This window comes from Capra hircus, chromosome 5 (genome assembly GCF_001704415.2).
Source record: "Capra hircus breed San Clemente chromosome 5, ASM170441v1, whole genome shotgun sequence".
In the NCBI taxonomy this organism is placed as follows: domain Eukaryota; kingdom Metazoa; phylum Chordata; class Mammalia; order Artiodactyla; family Bovidae; genus Capra; species Capra hircus.
Genome location: NC_030812.1, coordinates 102316755 through 102333514, shown reverse-complemented (window position 1 = coordinate 102333514; position 16760 = coordinate 102316755). Strand labels below are relative to the sequence as shown.

Sequence of the window (16760 nt, the reverse complement as noted above, 5' to 3'; positions counted from 1 at the left end):
ATTCCACATCAAGACCTCAGCGCCATAGAAAGGGAGTTTAATGGGCTGTTGTGTCCTGGAAACTCAGGGCCCTGATAGCTCATATTTAAATATCATGAAAACAGGGAATCAGCTTCTTTCCTCTCTGCCAATGGAGAGTAACTGAGCATGGATTAGCATAACGTCAATGCGAGGTACCATGTTCTGCTTTAGAAACTCATCAAACATACCTGAACCTCAGTCAGAAGTCCACATACAGCAGTTAGAATTGGCTGTTTAAGATCTTAGAGTCTAAAACTTCAAGGCAAAAATTACTTCAGTGTGTCTCCTGAAAGTGAGTTTTCCTTTTGTGAGCATTTGTTTAATACAAAATTATGACCTAATGAAAAAGAAAAACAAAATAAATTCTGCATGCTCTCATCTGCTTCCCTGGTGGTTTTGGTTAATTTGTCAGTTAGGCAGCAATGTCTTCTCTGGATTGAGTGCTGCACTGAGATGTTACAGTTTATTCTGGTGAGGAGGGACCCAAAGTCTCCTTTCTAGTCTTTTCCAAGGAAACAGAAAAACAAGCAAGCAAGCAAACAAATAACTCCTCATTTTCCACAAAATGATCAGTGGTGAAGAAGGACTGGACAATAGAGACTAGTATTTTCTTTTGATTGAAGTACAGTTGATTTACAATGTTCTAAATATATATAAAAGTATATATATAAAAGTATATATATATATATACATATATATATATATATACTTCCCTGATGGCTCAGCAATAAGGAATATGCCTGCAATGCAGGAGCTGCAGAAGATGTGGGTTCCATCCCTGGGTCAGGAAGATCCCCTGGAGGAGGGCAGGGCAACCCACTCCAGTATTCTTGCTTGCAGAATCCCAAGGACAGAGGAGCCTGGCAGGCTACAGTCCATGGGATCACTAAGAGTCAGACACGACTGAAGTGACTGAGCACACACACATATATCAGTTCAGTTCAGTTCAGTTCAATCGCTCAGTTGTGTCCGACTCTTTGCGATCCCATGGACTGCAGCACGCCAGGCTTCCCTGTCCATCACCAACTCCTGGAGCTTGCTCAAACTCATGTCCATTGAGTTGGTGATGCCATCCAACAATCTTATTCTCTGTTGTCCCCTTCTCCTCCCACCTTCAATCTTTCCCAGCATCAGAGTCTTTTCAAATGAGTCAGTTCAGGTGGCCAAAGTATTGGAGTTTCAGCTTCAGCATCAGTCCTTCCAGTGAATATTCAGGATTGATTCCCTTTAGGATGGACTGGTTGGATCTCCTTGCAGTCCAAGAGACTCTCAAGAGTCTTCTCCAACATCACAGTTCAAAAGCATCAATTCTTCAGCACTCAGTTTTCTTTATAGTCCAACTCTCATATCCAACATTTAGAACTGGACGTGTAACAACAGACTGGTTCCAAATAGGAAAAAGAGTACGTCAAGGCTGTATATTGTCACCCTGCTTATTTAACTTATATGCAGAGCACATCATGAGAAACACTGGGCTGGATGAGGCACAAACTGGAATTAAGATTGCCGGGAGAAATACCAATAACCTCAGATATGCAGATAACACCATTGTTATGGTAGAAAGTGAAGAAGAACTAAAGAGTCTTTTGATGTAGGTGAAAGAGGAGAGTGAAAAAGCTGGCTTAAAGCTCAGCATTCAGAAAACCAAGATCATGGCATCCAGTCTCATCACTATGGCAGATGGGGAAACAGTGGAAACAGTGGCTGACTTTATTTTTTGGGGCTTGAAAATTACTGCAGATGGTGATTGCAGCCATGAAATTAAAAGATTCTTGCTCCTTGGAAGAAAAGCTATGACCAAACTAGATAGCATATTAAACAGCAGAGACATTACTTTGCCAACAAAGGTCCGTCTAGTCAAGGCTATGGTTTTTCCAGTGGTCATGTATGGATGTAAGAGTTGGACTGTGAAGAAAGCTGAGCGCCAAAGAATTGATGCTTTTGAACTGTGGTGTTGGAGAAGACTCTTGAGAGTCCCTTGGACTGCAAGTAGACCCAACCAGTCCATCCTAAAGGAAATCAGTCCTGAATATTCATTGAAAGGACTGATGTTGAAGCTGAAAGTTCAATACTTTGGCAACCTGATGGGAAGAGCTGACTCATTTGAAAAGACCCTGAATCTGGGAAAGACTGAATGTGGGAGGAGAAGGGGATGACAGAGGATGAGATGGTTGGATGGTCTCACTAACTCAATGGGCATGAATTTGAGTAAACTCCAGTAGTTGGTGATGGACAGGGAGGCCTGGCATGCTGCAGTCCATGGGTCACAAAGAGTCAGACAGCGCTGAGCGACAGAACTGAACTGAACTGAACTCATATCCATACATGACCACTGGAAACACCATAGCTTTGACTAGACGGACTTTTATTGGCAAAGTAGTGTCTCTGCTTTTTAATATGCTGTCTAAGTTGGTCATAACTTTTCTTCCAAGGAGCAAGTGTCTTTTAATTTCATGGTTGCAGTCACCATCTGCAGTGATTTTGGAGCCCCCCCCCCCAAAATAAAGTCTGACTGTTTCCATTGTTTCCCTATCTGTTTGTCATGAAGTGATGGGACCAGATGCCATTATCTTAATTTTCTGAATGTTGAGTTTTAAGCCAACTTTTCCACAATACTGTTTTCCAGTACAGTTTATTATAGGATATTGAATATAGTTCCCTGTGCTATATAGTGGGACCTTGTTTTTTATATCTACCCTGTATATAAATGTTTGGAATCTGCTAATCCCAAACTCCTCATTTATTCCTCCCACCCCTTCCCCTCTTCAGTAACCATAAGCTTTTCTACCCAGAGATTAGTACTTTTTAAACTGAGGACAGGAGAGCTATCTTGGGGTGGCCATTGCCCCAGATGAGGTATCTTACAAAAGCCATGGCCTGAGATTAAGAGTTCAAGGGGACTCTGGTCTGTTTGATGTGACACGTGGCTTTCAGGAATCCATTTTTTTAAATTTTTTTATCAGAAGCCAAAGGGGGTGTATATGTGGCCTGTCAAGAAAGGACTTTGATCTCCCACAGACCAAAAGGGCCAAATTCCACAGCTGACCTTAGACTGTATTAAAACATGGTGAAGTAAATAGAACGTTAATCGAAAGGTCTGAAGAACCAAAGGGGATTTATGATAGGAAGCTTCTGGAAGGATCTTATCCAAGTAAGCATGGAGCATAAAGCCATTTATGTTACTCCTTAACTGTATACCTGCCAACTACCTTTCCCTCCTGACCACCACCTGTCATTCCATGTGCCATGGAGTTGACTGTGAACCCTGGACTACAGTGCTTTGGACAGGAGAAGGGAGAATCTTCTAGGAAAAAAAAAAAGAATCGCAAAAATATTAAGATTAAGAAATATGCTTGTGATGTAGACATTTTCCTTCTTTTTAATAACTGGAGGAATAGAAAAAAAATTAACCTGGAATCTGACAAATAACAGAGAAAAGAAGTCTATCTCTACCAGTGAGAGTCTTCAGTCTATCTGGGTTCTGTTGTCACTGATTGGCAGAGATATTGGTGAAGATTTGCTTGTTGCTGCTGCCTGAGACAACAAGATGGGTTGTTTTTCTCATCATTAGCTGTATTATCAGACAATTTCCCTGGTGAGTGGCAGGGAAGGGTTCTAAGTGAGTCATCATCAGAGAAACTTTAGAGCTGGGAAGGGCTCCTTGCCAAGGCCTAGAAGGGCTGGAAAATTGTTCACTGTGGTTTAAATCAGTCATACAGCCTTGCAAGTCACTTGAGAACGTGTGTGCTTCATCTGAAACTCAAGGAAAGACAACTTTTCAAAAAGTAGGTGAACTGTCACTTTTCTTTGGTCAGAAAAAAAGAAAAAGGACTGGTGGATCCGCGCCTCACGCCTGGGAAAAAAGATGTCAACCAGAGGCCAAGAGGACTCTCTGGGAAAGACCCTGGTTGAAATTGGACCAGAAGGATCTGGTGGGATTTTGGGATTCTATAAATTGCCTTTACTTTGATTTCTATCAGAAAAAAATCTGTGAAAATGTGACTTTTAAACTTTTTGAATATGCATCCTTTTTCTTTTTTAGATTTAAAAATATGAGAAAACTTCTTTTCAGCTATTTTCAGGTGTAGCTCACAAATGAATTGTAAGATAATTAAAGTGTACAATGTGATGATCTGACCTGCATATGTATTGTGAAAGGATATCTTCTATCCAGTTAATTCACACACCTCTCACCTCACGTGTGTGTGTGTATTACTCACGCAGTTGTGTCCATTTCTTTGTGACCTCATGGACTATAGCCCACCAGGCCCCTCTGTCCATGGGATTTTCCAGGCGAGAATACTGGAGTGGGCTGCCATTCCCTTCTCCAGGGGATCTTCCTGACCCAGGGATCAAACCTGCATCTCTTGCATCTCCTGCACTGGCGTGTTCTTTACTGTCTGAGCCACCAGGGAAGCCCTCAACTCACGTATTTCTCCTTAATTTTTTTTTTTGTGGGAACATTGAAGTTCTACTCTCTTGGCAAATTTCAGTGATGCAATATATTGTTGTCAATTATAGTCACCATGTTACACATTATATCCTCAGACCTTATTTATCTTATAACTATAATTTATACCCTTGTATTGATCACTCTCTATTTCCCCTATGCCTCAACCCAGGGTAACAACTTTTTTACGTTCTCTTCCTATGAGTTTAACTTTTTCAAAAAGATTTGACACATACGTGATATCATGCAGTATTGCCTTTCTCTGGCTTATTTCACTTAAGGTAACCTCCTCCAGTTTCACCCATATTGTTGCAAATGACAGGATTTCCCCCCTCCTCTTTTTTTTAAGGCTGAAGAATATTATATATATTGTGTATACACACACACACACATACATTCACACACTATTTTTTCTTGATCCATCCATCTGTTGATTGACACTTAGGTTATTTCCAAGTCTTGGCTATTGCGAATAATGCTGCAATGAATATGGAGATACAGATGTCTTTTTGGGATAAGCATCTCATTTCTTTTGGAAAAACACCCAGAAGTGGAATTGATGGATCCCACAGTAGATCTATTTTTGATTTCTTGAGAAACCTTCATACTGTTTTAATAGCAGCTGTATCAATTTACATTCTCAAAAACAATGTACGAAGATTCCCTTTTCTCCATATCCTTGTCAGTATTTGATATCTCTTGTGTTTTTGATAATAGCCATCCTAACAGATATGAAGTGATATTTCATTTTGTCTGTGTATGCATTTTTCTTTTGGATGTGCCGCGAGGCTTGTGGGATCTTAGTTCTCTGACCAGGGATTGAACCTACGCCCTTGGCAGTGAAAGCGCAGAGTGTTAACCACTGGACCACCAGGAAGTTCCCTCACTGTGGCTTCGATTTGTATCTCCTTAATTATTAGCGATGCTGAGCATTTTTTTCACGTACCCATTGGCCACTGTCATACAGCTTCCTTGGGGAACGTCTGCTCAGGTCCTTTGCTCATTTTTGAATTGGGTTATTTCCTTTTTTTTTTGGCTATTGAGTCATAGGAGTTCCTTGTGTATGTTGGATATTGACCGATCATCAGAGAAGCAGTTTCAGATTATTTTCTCCCATCATGTTGGTTGCCTTTTCATTTTGAAGACGGTTTCCTTCCTGAGCAGAAGCTTTTTAGTTTGATGTAGTCCCACTTGTTTATTTTTGCTTTTGTTGCCTAGTGGTCTTCTTTCTTGGGGGTGCAGCTTCTGTTTGAAAAGCCTCTTGTACTACAAAGGAATACAAATGACATAGAATACCAACAACAGCTCAGCAAGGCGCTAATCCTAATTTTAACCGCTGTATTCTGTCTGACCTCCAAATAGGCTGTTTGCAATCTGTCTTCCTTTATGTTTAGCATTCTCCTTTGTCTTCTCTGCTTGGGACAGACTTTGATATATTTTTGGCACAGTATGCTCAGGTTTGTCTAGGTACTCTCTACTCATGGGTAAAATGAAAATGTTTTCCTCATCTCTCTTGCACAGGAAACAAGAAGAACCTAAGGTTTCCAATGGAAAAAAAAGAGGTTGGTTAGAATAAAAATTCACAGGAGCCAGGGATAAAAGCAAAAAAAGTACCTAAGTAAACAGTGGAGACAAACTCAGGATAAAAGAAATACAATTCTGGGATCACTGGAAGCAAAGAAAGAGAATCTGGTCTTTACATGGAGCCAAGCAGAAGTGGTGAGAATGGAAAAGGGCTGAACCCAAGAGGCTGGACAGAGGTATTCTGATTGAGATTTTGGAAAAATTAATTAACTAAGGTGGACCTGGGCTTCCCCAATGGCTCATAGGTGAAATATCTGCCTGCAGTGTGGGAGACGCAGGAGACGCAGATTCAACCCCTGGGTTGGGAAGATCCCCTGGCAGAGGAAATGGCAACCCACTCCATTATTCTTGCCTGAATGAACAACAGGAGCGCCTGCACAGCTACAGTCTAAAGAGTTGCAAAGTGTTGGATACGACAGACCGATTGAGCACAGTTTCGACCTAGGTGAACTTTATAACTGCTTGGGCATGTGTGTGTGTGTATGTATTAATACTTGTGACATAATTTAATGTAGAATTTTCCCCCGGAAATTTATGAAATTGTCTCAGTGTGTCTTAGATGGTCCTGACCCTTTCCAGTCTCCTTTTCTTGAACTTGGCTACTTGCTTTGGCATCTTATGCTGTTCTCATTATCATCTTTTATCCTTCAGTGTGAATAGATATGGTGGTGGCAAGAATACACAGAACTGTACAAAAAACATCTTCACGACCCAGATAATCACGATGGTATGATCACTCATCTAGAGCCAGACATCCTGGAATGTGAAGTCAAGTGGGCCTTAGGAAGCATCACTATGAACAAAGCTAGTGGAGGTGATGGAATTCCAATTGAGCTATTTCAAATCCTGAAAGATGATGCTGTGAAAGTGCTGCACTCAATATGCCAGCAAATTTGGAAAACTCAGCAGTGTCCACAGGACTGGAAAAGGTCAGTTTTCATTCCAATTCCAAAGAAAGGCAATGCCAAAGAATGCTCAAACTACCCCACAATTGCGCTCATCTCATCTCACATGCTAGTAAAGTAATGCTCAAAATTCTACAAGCCAGGCTTCAGCAATACGTGAGCTGAGAACTTCCTGATGTTCAAGCTGGATTTAGAAAAGGCAGAGGAACCAGAGGTCAAATTGCCAACATCCGCTGGATCATGGAAAAAGCAAGAGGGTTCCAGAAAAACATCTATTTCTGCTTTATTGACTATGCCAAAGCCTTTGACTGTGTGGATCACAATAAACTGTGGAAAATTCTTAAAGAGATGGGAATACCAGACCACCTAACCTGCCTCTTGAGAAATCTGTATGCAGGTCAGGAAGCAACAGTTAGAACTGAACATGGAACAACAGGCTGGTTCGAAATAGGAAAAGGAGTACATCAGGGCTGTATATTGTCACCCTGCTTATTTAACTTATATGCAGAGGACATCATGAGAAATGCTGGACTGGAAGAAGCACAAGCTGGAATCAAGATTGCCAGGAGAAATATCAATAACCTCAGATATGCAGATGACACCACAATTATGGCAGAAAGTGAAGAGGAACTATAAAGCCTCTGGTGAAAGTGAAAGAGGAGCGTGAAAAAGTTGGCTTAAAGCTCAACATTCAGAAAATGAAGATCATGGCATCTGGTCCCATCACTTCATGGGAAATAGATGGGGAAACAGTGGAAACAGTGTCAGACTTTATTTTGGGGGGCTCCAAAATCACTGCAGATGGTGATTGCAGCCATGAAATTAAAAGACACTTGCTCCTTGGAAGAAAAGTTACGACCAACCTAGATAGCATATTCAGAAGCAGAGACATTACTTTGCTGACTAAGGTCCGTCTAGTCAAGGCTATTGTTTTTCCTGTGGTCATGTATGGATGTGAGAGTTGGACTGTGAAGAAGGCTGAGTGCTGAAGAATTGATGCTTTTGAACCTTGGTGTTGGAGAAGACTCTAGAGAGTCCCTTGGACTGCAAGGAGATCCAACCAGTCCATTCTGAAGGAGATCAGCCCTGGGATTTCTTTGGAAGGAATGATGCTAAAGCTGAAACTCCAGTACTTTGACCACCTCATGTGAAGAGTTGACTCATTGGAAAAGACTCTGATGCTGGGAGGGATTGGGGGCAGGAGGAGAAGGGGACAACAGAGGACGAGATGGCTGGATGGCAGCACTGACTCGATGGACGTGAGTCTGAGTGAACTCCGGGAGTTGGTGATGGACAGGGAGGCCTGGCATGCTGCCATTCATGGGGTCGCAAAGAGTCGGACACGACTGAGCAACTGAACTGAACTGAACTGAACTCATCTTGATGAGCAGAGATGGAGAGATTACTTGAGAGTGGGGATGTAAAATTGCCTTCAGTTCAGTTCAGTCGCTCAGTTATGACTGACTCTTTGTGACCCCATGGACTGCAGCACACCAGGCTTCCCTGTCCTTCAGTATCTCCCAGAGTTTACTCAAACTCATGTCCATTGAGTGGTAATGCCATCCAAGCTTCTTATTCCCACTAGTTGCCGGTATCCAAAATAAAGCAAACTTTCCTTTCCATCACCAACCTGGCCTCTTTATTGGCTTTTGAGCAGCTGGTTTCCTTTTTGGGTTATATTACCTCCAAATACCATGATGTTAGAAGTTAAGGCTTCAACATATAAATTTTGAGGGAGAGACACAGACTCACTCCACAGCAGCTGCTATTTCTGAGCATGCTTGGCTGATTTTTTCTGTTCTCCCAGGCTTTTGATGGTGTGTCTCAGGGCATACTCATTGATCTTGATTTTTTCTCTTCTCTATCCTGCTTCACTCCTTTGGTGGCCTCGTCCATGCTGTGGCTTTAAACACACATCCATATACCTACCAATGACTCTGAAGTTTACATTTTTAGCTCAGACCTTTTGTGTCAACTCCAAATCTACACATCAGCCGACTTAACATCTCTCCTAGGGAGTCTCATAGACATGTTTGTAACTTTTTGACAGTTATAACCATATCATTAGAACAATCATTTTAATGAGTCTGCTAATTCTTACATCTGTATCAGTTCTGGCTTGGTTTTGGTGGATTTTCCCCCTTGTTATGGATCGTATTTTCCTGCTTTTTTGAATATTTCATATTCTTTGATTGGCTGTCAGACTGTGAATTTTATCTTGTTGAGTGTGGGATATTTTTGTAATTCTATAAATATTTTTGAGCTTTGTTCTTGGACTCAGTTGAGTCTTGCTTTTAACATTTATTAGCTGGGACCAGAGCAACATTTAATCTGTGGCCCATTGTTCCCTGCTATGAGATAAGACCCTTCTACTAGAGGAAAACAATAGAATGGGAAAGACTAGAGATCTCTTCAAGAAAATTAGAGATACCAAGGGAATACTTCATGCAAAGATGGGCACAATAAAGGACAGTAATGGCATGAACCTAACAGAAGCAGAAGACATTAAGAAGAGGTGGCAAGAATATATAGAAGAACTATACAAAAAAGATCTCCATGACCTAGATAACCACGATGGTGTGATCACTCACCTAGAGCCAGACATTCTGGAATGCGAAGTCAAGTGGGCCTTAGGAAGCATTACTATGAACAAAACTAGTGGAGGTGATGGAATTCCAGCTGAGCTCTTCCAAATCCTAAAAGATGATGCTGTGAAAGTGCTGCACTCAATATGTCAGCAAATTTGGAAAGCTCAGCAGTGGCCACAGGACTGGAAAACATTAGTTTTCATTCCAATCCCAAAGAAAGGCAATGCCAAAGAATGTTCAAAATACTGCACACTTGCACTCATCTCACACCCCAGCAAAGTAATGCTCAACATTCTCCAAGCCAGGCTTCAGCAATACGTGAAACAAAAATGTCCAGATGCTCAAGCTGGATTTAGAAAAGGGAGAGGAACCAGAGATCAAAATGCCAACATCCGCTGGATCATCAAGAAAGCAAGAGAGTTCCAGAAAAATATCTACTTCTGCTTTATATGCCTTTGACTGTGTGGATCACAATAAACTGTGGAAAATTCTTAAAGAGATGTGAATACCAGACTTCTGTCTCCTGAGAAATCTGTATGCAGGTCAAGAAGCAACAGTTAGAACTGGACATGGAACAACAGACTAATTCCAAATTGGGAAAGGAGTAGGTCAAGGCTGTATATTGTCACCCTGCTTATTTAACTTATATGCAGAGGACATCATGAGAAATGCTGGACTGGATGAAACACAAGCTGGTATCAAAATTGCCAGGAGAAATATCAATAACCTCAGATATGCAGATGACACCACCCTATGGCAGAAAGTGAAGAAGAACTAAAGAGCCTCTTGATGAAAGTGAAAGAGGAGCGTGAAAAAGTTGGCTTAAAGCTCAACATTCAGAAAACGAAGATCATGGCATCTGGTCCCATCACTTCATGGCAAATAGATGGGTAAGCAATGGAAACAGTGAGAGACTATTTTTTTGATCTCCAAAATCACAGCAGATGGTGACTGCAGCCATGAAATGAAAAGATGCTTACTCCTTGGGAGGAAAGTTATGACCAACCTAGACAGCATATTCAAAAGCAGAGACATTACTTTGCTGATAAAGTTCCATCTAATCAAAGCTATGGTTTTCCCAGCAGTCAAGTATAGATGTGAGGGTTGTACTATAAAGAAAGCTGAGCACTGAAGAATTGATGCTTTTGTACTGTGATGTTGGAGAAGATTCTTGAGAGTCCCTTGGACTTCAGGGAGATCAAATCAGTCCATCCTAAAGGAAATTAGTCCTGAATATTCATTGGAAGGACTGATGTTGAAGCTGAAGCTTCAATACTTTGGCAACCTGATGTGAAGAGCTGACTTATTTGAAAAGACCCTGATGCTGGGAAAGACTGAAGGCGGGAGGAGAAGGGGATGACAGAGGATGAGATGGTTGAATGGTCTCACTAACTCAATGGGCATGAATTTGAGTAAACTCCAGTAGTTGGTGATGGACAGGAAGGCCTGGCATGCTGCAGTCCATGGGGTCACAAAGATTCGGACATGACTGAGTGACTGAATTGACCCACCCTACCTAATGCCCCATACGTTTGGAGGTTTTCCAGTTTGGTTGGGTTTCCCAGGTGGCGCTAGGGGTAAGAACCTGTCTGCCAATGCAGGAGACGTAAGAGATGTGGGTTCGATCCTTGGGTGGGGAAGATCCCTGGAGGAGGGCATGGCACCCTGCTCCAAGCATTCTTGCCTACAGCATCCCCTGGACAGAGGGACTTGGCTGACTATAGTCCATAGGGTCGCAAAGAGTTGAATATGACTGAAGTGACTCGGCATGCATGCATGTTGCCTCTAATTTTAGTTTTTAAAGGAACCTCCATTCTGTTCTTCATAGCGACCGTATCATTTTACACTGCCACCAACAGTGTAGGAGAGTTCCCTTTTTCCCACACCTTCTTCAGCATTTATTGTTTGTGGATTTTTTTAAACATACAAAATAAATGATTTATTAACAGCAGATCATCCTCATGGGCTAAGTGGTCAACCAGACATCCAGAATGGAGCCACAAGTTCAGCGCAGCCTCTGAGCCTCTTGCTCTGACTCCAGTAGAGTGAGCACGTTGCCCTAACACACGGGGCCTTTCATACTTTGAATGATGGAGTTGCTCACCTTGTTCATGAATTCTACATGCACCAACTTGACTGTCTCTGCAAACCAGTCCTGCCCAGTACCTTGGTGACCCTGGCAAGCTTAACGGGCTGCACACAGCTTGTGTCTGTGGTGGCAGTATGGTGGTGATTGGCCGGAGAGCTATTGTTTGGAGATTTTTTTGGTGGTGGCCGTTCTGACCAATGTGAAGTGATACCTCATTGTAGTGTTGAGTTTCATTGCTCTAATAATTAGTGATGTTGAATATCTTTTCATGTGCTTTTTGGTAGGGTATTATTGGGTCTTCTCTGGTGGCTCAGACAGTAAAGTATCTTTCTGCAGTGTGGGAGACCTGAGTTCAATCCCTGGGTGGGAAAGATCACCTGGAGGAGGGTGTGACAACTCACTCCATCATTCTTGCCTGGAGAATCCCATGGGTAGAGGAGCCTGGTGGGCTACAGTCCATAGTATCACAAAGAGCTGGACCCGATTGAGCGACTTAGCACACACACATTCAGGGTGCTATTACCTCTAATCATCTCAGAAGGCTTTTTTCCTCCATCCTTCAGTAATTTCCTCGCCTGTGGGTGAATATTTGTAAGGATCTTCTGGAGTTCTCTGTGTGTGGCTGATTCCTCTCTGACACTAAGTTCTGTGCGCTTGTGGCTTTGTATCTTCAACTCAAGGAGTCTGCTGAGCCCTACCTGGGTTTCTCCTAGCACCTCAGCTTTGAATCTCTCTCAAGGCAGTTAAGCTGAGACAATCATAGGATTCAGTCTCTCAGGAATCATTGTCTTCAGTACCTGAGGGCCAATGTCTCAAACACCATTGTTTCACATATTTGATGTTTTTGTTGCTGCTATGGTTTGTCTGGTTCAGGCGGGAGGGTCCATCTGATCTCTGTTACTCCATCTTTCTAGGCTGCTAGGGGTGCTAAGTTGCTTCAGTTGTGTCCAACTCCTTGTGACTACCAGGCTCCTCTATCCAATGGATTTTCCTGGCAAGAATACTGGAGTGGGTTGCCATTTCCTTTTCCAGGGGATCCTCCTGACCCAGGGATGGAACCCATGTCCTTTACATCTCCTGCACTGGCAGCCAGGTTCTTCACCACTAGTGCCACCCGGGAAGCCCTCTCTAACAGGCGTTTATTAAAAACTTCATGGTCTTCCCAGGTGGCACAGTGGTAAAGAATACACCTGCCGATGTAGGAGATGCAAGAGATGTGGGTTCAGTTTCTGGGTAGAGAGGATGCCCTGGAGGAGGAACTGGCAACCCACTCCAGTACTGTTGCCTGGAAAATTTCATGGACAGAGGAGCCTGGTGGGCTACAGTCCCTGAGGCCACAAAGAGGCAGACACGACTGAGCATATGGACACGACTGAGCACACACAGACACAAACTCGGCATGTTCAAAAGACGATTCATGGTTTTTAATAAAATCTCCTCCCTTTGTAGTCTTCTGCATCTAGTTGACTTCTTTCCTTTTCTCATCCTTCTTTCTCCAATATTTACTCCATCAAGAAATATTTTGGCTCTCTGCAAATTTTGACTACTTTGTATCACTTCCACTAAATCTACCTGGTCTGAGTTACCATCAGTTCTTGCTGGGGTAACCATAATTGGTAGCCAGTTACTCCTAACTGGTCGCTTTCATGCTTCCTGCCACCCCCACCCCCACCCCCATATATACTCTGGCCACAATCCAGAAGCCAGAATAAGCCTTTTGAACTATGAGTTTGTATCCGTGAGCTCTGTTTTGGCTGTCTTTGTAAGTCCCTAATGGAGCCAGCATGTTCTTGCCTCGGGGCCTTTGCACTGCCTGTTCCCTCTTCCTGAATGTTTTCCCCCTAGGGCTTCCCAGGTGGTGCTAGTGGTGAAGAACCTGCCTGCCAATGCAAGAGATGTAAAGGACAAGGGTTCCATCCCTGGGTGAGGAGGATCCCTTGGAGAAGGAAATGGCAGTCCACTCCAGTATTCTTGCCAGGAAAATCCCTTGGACAGAGGGGCCTGGTTGTCGCAAAGAGTCAGACACGACTGAAGCGACTTAGCACCCCTAGCACTTGAAGTCTCTGAATATCTGAATTTTTTCAATCTTTGCTAAATATAAGCTTTCTCAATGAGGTTATTTCCTTAAACCTTTCAAAAATTAAAAAATATTTTAATATAGCTCTGAGAGTTGGAGCATAAAGAAAGCTGAGCTCTGAAGAATTGATCCTTTTGACCTGTGGTGTGGGAGAAGACTCTTGAGAGTCCCTGGGACAGCAAGGAGATCAAACCAGTCAATCCTAAAGGAAATCAGTCCAGAATATCATTGGAAAGATTGATGCTGAAGCTGAAGCTCCAATACTTTGGCTACCTGATGCGAAGAACTGACTCCTTAAAAAGACCCTGATGCTGGGAAAGATTGAAGAAAGGAGGACAAGGGATGAGACGGTGGGATGGCATCACCGACTTAATGGACAAGAATCTGAGAAAGCTCCAGGAGTTGGTGATGGACAGGGAAGCCTGGCGTGCTGCAGTCCATGGGATCGCAAAGAGTTGGAGATGACAGAGCAATTGAACTGAACTGAATGCAGCTCTGTCTTTCCTTTTGGAACATCTTCCTATTGTTGTTTAGTCACTAAGTCATGTCCAACTCTTTACAACTCCATGAACAGTAGCCTGCCAGGCTCCTTTGTCCATGGGATTTTCCAGGCAAGAACACTGGAGTTGGTTGCTATATCCTTTTCCAGGGGATCTTCCCGACCCAGGGATGGAATCCACACCACCTGCATTGGCAGGTAGGTTCTTTACCACGGAGTCACCTGGGAAGCTTGGGTAAAACATCTACACTACTCAAAATTGGGAAGATCAAAAGAGAATACAGTGGTAACTTTTCTTTTTACTCCTATCTTCCCCCAGAAACCACCACTGTTTCTTATTTAACCTTCCAGTGATACTTTATACATGTAAAAGTAGTATATAACTACTCTTTTGAAAATACAAATGGTAGTATTTTGTTACACTGTTCTGCTTCTTACTTTTTTCATTTATCTGTCTTAGAGATTGAATTACTATGTTGTGTTCTATTATTTGGGTATTCCATAATTTACTTGAAACTTTGGTACTAGAATTTTCAGAATTCAGGATTCTAATAGTTTGCTATAACCAACAACGCTGGAGTGTGCACCCTTGTACATAGGTCATTTATCTCATATATGAGAATATCTGTGGGAAAAATTCATGGAGTTGGAATTGTGGGATCAAAGGAATGTGCCTTTGTAACTTTGATTGCATGTTAGCAAATTGCTCTGTACAGAGTTTGTACCAATTTACATTCCAAAAAAAACAAAACAAAACCAAAAAACCCCCCAAAACCAAAACAATGCATGAGTGACTGTCTTCTCTATGTCTTCACCAATATAATATATTACTGGTAAATCTTATTGGTAAAAAAAGTGGCATCTTAATTTAAATATATTCCTTTTTATGAGTTACGTTAATCCCAAAAGTCCAAAAGCAATTTGTATTTTTTTCTATTAATTGCATGTTCACAGAATATTGGTTTTGTCCTTATTTTTCTATTCAGTGCCCTTGAAGAATAAGATGGACAAGACTTTGGGGGAAGACAGTGGGAAACAAGAAGGTCAGAGCAGTCATTGAATTCTCCTGAGGTCCAATAAGGATAATTGGACCATACAATAAGGTCCAAGATAATTACAATAAGGACCAAGGACTCAGAATCTTAAATTTGCCAAGAATCTTAGAAATAACATACAACTTAAATTTTTTAGATCTAGTTTTAGTTTTCACCATTTTCATCTCCACCCACTCCACTCCTATCTCCATCAGAATCCTCAGTGTTTCACTTCTAAAAACATTTCTAAACATTAAAAGAACTGCAACTGGCATATACTCTTCAAACGTAGCCCACGCCACTTGTGTATGCTTTCGCGTAGACTCCATGAGAAAACGTTTTCTTTTCGTTTTCACCTATAGAAGTCCACGATCCTAAAATCCCCAATCCTGACATTTAAAATGCTCTTAAAAATGGAAAGTGTTTTAATAAGTTTGACACCAAAACTTATTTAGTGGCAAAACCTGACAGTAACTGATAGATAGCTATCCAGAGTGTTTATCACACTTACTATGACTATTCAAATGTTTTTTCAGAAGAGTTCTTCTTTTTAAAAAACTGGAGTATAGTTGTTTGCAATGTTGTGCTAATTTCTACTGTATAGCAAAGTGAATCAGCTATATGTATGCATATATCCCCTCCTTTTTGAATTTCCTTCTCATTTAGGTCACCACATAGCACTGAGTAAGGTTCCTGTGCTGTACAATAGGTTCTCATTAGTTACGTATTTTATACATAATATTAATAGTGTACATGTCAATCTCCCAATTCATCCCACACCCCCTTTCTCACCCTGCCATCTGTCGTGTCCATGTGGCTGTTCCCTGCATCTGTGTTGCCTCTCCTGCCCTGCAAATAGGTTCATCAGTACCATTTTTCTAGATTCCACATGGATGTGAGAATATATAATATCTGTTTTTCTCTTTCTGACTCACTTCACTTATCTGTGTTCTTGCAAGGTGCTGCCCTGGACACTGCTGTAATATGACGGTATTACATGACACAGATGGTACATCGCATTTCTGGAATCTGTAAAATGTTGAACATTGAAAGGCACTTGGACTTGAGGGTGTCATGTAAGGGACTGTGGACCTGCATTTAGACTTACAAACTCGCCATTACTCAGGAATGTTTTAATTCTGCCTTGATCTTCTTTAATTCAGGCCTGTGTGAGTCAGCTCAAGTAAGGTTGTTCAGACAAGTCCAGCAGAGTCATTTGTGCAATAATCAGTTCAGCTCAGTAGCTCCGTTGAGTCCGACTGTTTGTGACCCCATGGACTGTAGCACAGCAGGTCTCCCTGTCCATCACCAACTCCTGGAGCTTTCTCAAACTCATGTCCATTGAGTCAGTGATGCCATCCCACCATCTCATCCCTTGTCCTCTTTTCTTCAATCTTTCCCAGCATCAGGGTCTTTTCTAAGGAGTCAGTTCTTCACATCAGGTGGCCAAAGTATTGGAGTTTCAGTTTCAACATCAGTCTTTCCAGTGAATATTCTGGACTGATTTTCTTTA

General features: G+C 42.0%; 1 pseudogene; it reads right to left on the bottom strand.

The window, feature by feature from the left end:
- LOC102186752 lies at positions 11554–12460 on the bottom strand (annotated as a pseudogene).